The sequence below is a fragment of the Ricinus communis genome, chromosome 4, assembly GCF_019578655.1.
Source record: "Ricinus communis isolate WT05 ecotype wild-type chromosome 4, ASM1957865v1, whole genome shotgun sequence".
NCBI classification, from domain to species: Eukaryota; Viridiplantae; Streptophyta; class Magnoliopsida; order Malpighiales; family Euphorbiaceae; genus Ricinus; species Ricinus communis.
The window spans coordinates 9,528,764-9,535,640 of record NC_063259.1 but is presented as its reverse complement, the minus strand read 5'-3'; the positions used below and the strand labels follow the sequence as shown (position 1 = coordinate 9,535,640).

Genomic DNA, 6,877 nt, shown 5'->3' with positions numbered 1-6,877 from the left:
ATAAAAATATACCCACTTACGAGGTTATTTTCTAATATTTATAAATATATCCCTTTTATAGAGTTGTTCTCTTATATTAACAAAAATACCCTTTTTACGAGGTTGTTTTCTCATATTAAAAAAATACTGCTATTACGAGGTTATTTTCTTATATTAAAAAATATACTCCTCTTACGAGGTTGTTTTCTCATATTCATAAATACACCCTTTTTACGAGTTGTTTTCTCATACTAAAAAATATACCCCTCTTACGGGGCTGTTTTCTAATAATCATAAATATACCCCTTTTACGGAGTTGATTTCTCATACTCAGAAATGTACCCCTCTCACGGGGTTGTATTCCCATACTTATATATATACCCCTCTAACAGGGTTGTTTTCTCATAGTAAAAAATATACTCCTCTTACGGGGTTTTTTTTTAATATTCATAAATGTACTCCTTCTACGGCATTGCTTCCCCATACTCACAAATGTATCTCTCGTACGAGGTTGTTTTCTCATATTCATAAAAATAACTTTTTACGGGGTTGTTTTATCATGCTCATAAATATACCTCACTTGCAGGGTTACTTTCTCATATTAAAAAATATACCCCTTTTATGGGGTTGTTTCTCATACTCACAAATATACCCCTCATACGGGGTCGGTTTCTCATATTCATAAATATTTACGTTTCGGGATTGCTTTCTCATACTCTCAAGTATACACCTCATATCGGGTTATTTTCTCATATTCATAAATAAACCCTTTTGACGAAGTTGTTTTCTCATACTCACAAATATACCTCCCTTTTGGGGTTGTTTTCTCATAGTAAAAAGTATAACCCTTTTAAGAGGTTGTTTTCTCATACTCATAAATATACCCTTCTTACGGGGTTGTTTTATGATATTTATAAATTTATCTCTTTTGTGGGATTGTTTTCTCATATTAAAAGTTACACACCTTTTGTGAGACTATTTTCTCACACTCACAAATATAACCGTCTAATGGGATTATTTTCTTGTACTCATATAGATAACCTTCTCACAGGGTTGTTCTCTCATATTCATAAATATACCCTTTTTATGGGGTTGTTATCTCATACTCACAAATATACCCCTCCTATGAGGCTGTTTTCTATTTTTTACAAGTATACCCTCTTACGAGGTTGTTTCCTCATATGCATAAATATATCCATTTTACCAGGTTGTTTTCTCATACTCATAAATATATTGTTGTTATAGGGTTGTTTTCTAAGATTTACTAATTTATTCATCTTATGGGGTGTTTTCTCATATTAAAAACTATACTAGTTTACTTGTAAACACTGTGAGTGATTTAAGAGATCCCTGTGAGGCAATGGTTCCTAGTCTTTAATGCTAAGTTATTATATAAGTCCTACTTCGAGATGGTATTATTATAGTTCTTCTTTGAAGGTGTATGATTTATTTAGCTACTTGAGTCTCATTCTTTATATGTTGAATAAGGTTAAGTTGTGAACCTTAGCATGGATTCTTAGCGACGATTATTGCTTGTATGTGTATTGAGTTATTAATTGCTTGAGGACAATCAAAAGCTTAAGTGTTTGGGTGATTTGATATGCATTATGTTACACATGTTTATATGCCCAATTACTTCTATTTTTGTGCATAGTTATCTTGTTTTATGCCAGAATCACCTACGTTTTGGTTCCTTTCATGTTTCAGGTGTTCATTGATGGACATTATCAGTATTTGATGGGGATACGTGCGAATACAGACTAGAATCCATCAAAATTGAACAAAGGCTAGCATTTCAAGGTTAAGCACGGCCTGGACTCTGGCCATGTTGAACCATTGACCTATGATCCTCAAATATGGCCTTTCAACACGGTTTTCGAGGCCACCATGGTCTACATCACGGCCCGTGGTGGCTCAGCACTAGCGAGGGCACAATCAGGGAGCAAAGGACAAAATTTGGGACTCGGAGGTCCAGCAGGGCTTGGACTCTGCCCATGTTGACCAGCACGGGCTTGACTACGGCCGTGCTAGGACATTTATATAGGCAAATTTGGTTTCTTTTGTGGGGGTTTAGTTTTCTGACTTTAGATCTCATATACGCGTGCGAGCCACCTCTTTTCAGACTTTGACGTTCAACTTTAGGAGACCATTTCACATATTCAAGGACAGATTTTAGTGGTTCAAGCATCATATTGAAGATCAAGAGTGGATTTTGAGGCATTTAAGAGGCAATTCGATGTTTATTATTCAGATTTAGAGATTTAGGACTGTTCATCTAATTTGAAGAAGAAGGGTGTACATGTTTCCAATTTTTTCTTATGCATTTGTTCCTTATTTTGTGTTATTCATTAGTATGAGTAGCTAGAGCTGTTGAACCCATTAGGGTTCCTTTGGTTGTTGGATTGCACTTAATGTTTATGAGATTTTGATTATCAATGTTTGTATTCTTCTTGCTTTTAATGTTAATAAGATATTGCATTATTCATGAGACATGAGATGTGTTGTTCAGATTGCTTTCTATAATTGAGAAATTCATTTAGTAGTTGGAAATTTGAATAGCAAGAACTAGTTAATGATCATTACAGATAAGGGTAATTAACTAGCCTGATTACGAATTAACAACTCTTAATAGCAGTGGATTAATCTTAAGGCTAACCTAAAATCAATCATTAGGAAAAGATTCCGTCGTTTAGGTTCTTAGGCTTAGGAATTCGGTTTTCTCGAGAGGGAACTCGAATTCAATTTAGAATCTGCTCACGGGTAATCACAATTGGTAATCAATCTAATTCCTACCTTCACTAAAATCCAACTAGCATAGGTCCCCTTGGGTTTGCTTTCTTTCCTTGATTGTTTCACTAAACTTTTGCAGATTGCTTGACATTTAGCTAATCATATAGCTTGCATCTAGTCATAGGTTAGTAACTTCGTCACTATTATTTAAGGTTAGATAACATAAGACGCTGGAGTAGTTCTAGGCTCACCCTTTCCCGAGAATACGACCTTGATACTCGCGATTAATGCTAGTCTACATTGATAGGTTCACTGCTTTAGGTTGTAGCTGCATAAATAGCTCATCAAGTTTTTGGCACTATTGTTGGGGAAATTGGTGTGAACTGGAGTGAATTTGTGTTTGTGTTACTCTAGCCATTTTGTTTTCTATCTTTTGATTCTTTATTCTTCTATTCATTTATGTGTTCTTTGGTTGCTGCCTCTTAATTTCAGGTAGTTTATGACCAGGAGCTTTAATCCTACCATTATAGACCCTTTTACTGAACTATAGCGATCCCTCCGTCTTTTGAGGAAGCCTATGCAAGAAGAAGAGGAAGCAGTTGAAGCCCTACGAATAGACCGGTGAGAGATGAACAGCCAGCGGCCAGTTGCGGATGAAAATAGGACAATGTACGAGTTTGCTAGACCCTCTCTTATAGGGACACAGACAAGTATAATGCGACCATCTGTGGCAGCCAATAACTTTGAGATAAAGCCAAACATGATACAAATGGTCCAGAATAGTATGCAATTTGGGGGACTACCGAGCAAGGACCGAAATGCTCACATAGCCAACTTATTGGAGATTTTTGATACCTTCAAGATAAATAGAACGACTGATGATGCCATTCGGTTGAGGCTATTTCCTTTTTTTTTAAGGGACCGAGCGAAGAGATAGTTGCATAACTCCTAACCAGCACTATTATGACATGGAGTTCTTGGCTGAAACATTTTTATATAAGTATTTTCCTCCTGCTAAAACTACTAAATTGAGAAATGACATATCTTCTTTTGTGTAGTTCAATGATGAGAGTATGTATGATGCCTGGGAGAGGTATAAGGACTTGTTTCGATGTTGCCCGCATCACGGATTAGCAGTATTAATGCAGGTTTAGACTTTCTATAGCGGTTTGAACCTCGGTACCAGGCAGATGGTAGATGTTGCGGCGGTGGGGCCTAGCGATGAACAAGACAGCGCAAAATCTGATAGAGGAGATGGCCATGAACAACTACCAATGGCAATCCTCTAGGAGTCGGCCAGTCAAGCAGGAAGTGGTTAACCAGTTAGATTCTACAGCAGCCTTGGCAGCTCAGGTGGAGATTCTGGCCAAGAAAATAGACCAACTCTAGCTGTCGGTTCATGCAGCACATATAAGCTGTGTGTTTTATGGTGGCTTGCACTATGGTGCAAACTATAATGCGGGAGGTATGTTTGCTTCACCTTCCACTTCTTCTCCTTCTCCATCCTTTATTGTTTCTGCTGACCTTAAATAGGTAGACTATATGGGTAATGCACCTAGACAACAAAACAATCCATACAACAATACATACAACCCAGGTTGGCGCAATCATCCCAACTTCAGTTGGAGGAATAACAACAACCAGGGACCACTAGGCTTTTAGACATTGCATTAGCAACAGCCCCAGCAGCAAGCTGGTCTATCCCAATACCTCCACCTTAGGAGAAGAAGCCCAATCTCGAGGAGTTAGTGATGAAATTTATGTCCTCTATCGATAATAGGTTTCAGCAGACGGATAGTGCACTTAGGAATCTGCAGGGCTCCATTCAGAATTTAGAGAACTAGATAAGCCAGACTTCTAAGATGTTGGCTGAAAGACAACCAGGGACACTCCCGGCCTCTGAGTCTAACGAAAGTCGCAGGCTATCACCTTCGCGATCGGGTAGCGATTATCTAGTTCTTTGCTTGTAGCTGATAATGATGATGTTGTTGTGCAGGATGAGCTTGCTAGGAAGGAGCCAGAGCCTGAGGAGATAGAGCCTGTGACAGCTGAGGATAAGAAGAAGAGTCCAGTGAGAGAGTACCAGCTACCTATCTCATATCCTGCTCAATTGAAGCAGGAAAAGGTTAACCAGCAGTTTGGTAAGTTTCTAGACCTTTTTAAACAACTGCGCATTAACCTCCCTTTTATTCAGGCTATTTCGCAGATGTTGAAGTACACAAAATTCTTAAAGGAGATATTAAGCAACAAGAGAAAACTGGAGGACTTGGGATTGGTGACCATGAACGAGGAGTGCTCCGCCATTCTACAAAATAAGCTGCCTATTAAGAGGCGTGATCCATGGAGTTTCACTGTACCCTGTGTCATTAGTAAATTACCTATTAGTGGTGCTTTAGCTGACTTAGGAGCTAGTATTAACTTGATACCCACTAGCTTGTTTGATAGACTTGGTTTGAGTGAGCCTAAACCCACTAGGATGAGTATTCAGTTAGTCGATATGACTATTAAGATTTCAAGGGTATTGTTGAGGATGTACTTGTTAAGGTAGACAAGTTCATATTTCCTGTTGATTTCATTGTCATGGATATGGAGGGTGAGAGTACTGTGCCACTGATCTTAGGTGGACCTTTCCTTGCTACATCTAGGGCCGTTATAGATGTTTATAATGGGAAGCTCCAACTTAGGGTAGATGACGAGACTATCACCTTGGACTTAGCCACTTCCATGAGACATTCCTTAGACCATGATGATACTGTATTTTCTGTGGATGTCTTGGATGATGTTGTTAAGTCTCACATGCAGGAGATTTTGCTTGATGATCCTTTATAAGTTGCATTGCAGGGAGATGAGAAGGAGTTGTCCAACGAGCAAATGTTGAAACAACTCGCTTGTTTGCTGGCTAGTGAGCCTAGCCGTTCTACTGACCTGTTTATTTCTCTTGACAGGTCAGATGTGCAGAAGGTGAAACCTTCTATTGAGGACCTCCTAGTCCTAGAGTTGAAGGAATTACCCAAGCACCTGAGTTATGCCTACTTGGATGAGGCAAAGAGGCTGCTAGTTATTGTTGCAGTAAACTTGACTCCTGAGGAGAGGGAGATGGCATTATCCTCTCTCAGGAAGTACCCTACCGCCTTTGCATATAAAATTGCAGACATTCTTGTAATCAACCCCAGTTTTTGTTCGCACAAGATCCTGATGGAGGATAGTTTTAGGCCAGTGGTGTAGCCACAAAGACGACTTAACCCGAACATGAACGAGGTGGTGAAAAAGGAGGTAATTAAACTTCTTGATTCAGGTTTGATTTATACCATATCTGATAGCTCTTAGGTGAGTCATGTGCAGGTTGTGCCAAAGAATGGAGGGATGACTGTGATAAAGAATGAGAAGGACGAGTTGATACCAACTAGGATGGTAACTCATTTTCGGGTTTGCATCGATTATAGGAGGCTAAATGATGCAACCTAGAAGTACCACTTTACCCTTCCATTCATTGATCAGATGCTTGAGCATCTAGCAGGCCATATGTTTTACTATTTTCTTGATGGCTTTTCAGGTTATTTCCATATACCAATTGCACTTGAGGACCAGGAGAAGACAACCTTTACTTGCCCCTATGTGTATATGGGGAGGAAACTCTCAAAATCCTTAAGCATTGCCATGAGAGACCAATTGGAGGCCATCAGGCGGCCAATCATACTACTAGGAAGGTGTTAGATGCAGAATTCTACTGGCCTATGATCTTTCAAGATGCGAGAGCCTTTGTCCAGGTTTATGATGCATGTCAGCAATCAGGTAACATCTCCTTCTGTGATAAGATGCCCCAAACTAGTATACAAGTTGTTGAGATTTTTTATATTTAGGGCATCGACTTCATGGGACCCTTTCCTTCTTCTTATGGGAATAAGTACATACTTGTGGTTGTTGAGTACTTTTCTAAGTGGCCAGAGGCGCAAGCTTTTCCCACTAATATTGCCAGGGTCGTTGCTAGGTTCCTTAAGAAATTATTTGCTAGGTTTGGTACACATAAAGCATTGATTAGTGATAGGGGGACCCATTTTTGTAATACCCAACAAGGGAAAGTACTTAAATGATATGGGGTCAGACACCGGTTCTCTACACCCTATTACCCAAACTAGTGGGCAAGTGGAGGTAATTAATAGGGGTTTAA

General features: G+C 39.2%; 1 non-coding gene across 1 annotated transcript; it reads right to left on the bottom strand.

The window, feature by feature from the left end:
- Positions 1-3,734: 3,734 nt before the first annotated feature.
- On the bottom strand, positions 3,735-3,841 carry LOC112535516. The gene has a single exon (XR_003079632.2). It is a non-coding gene; the product is annotated as a small nucleolar RNA R71 (small nucleolar RNA).
- Between the last annotated feature and the right edge of the window lie 3,036 nt (positions 3,842-6,877).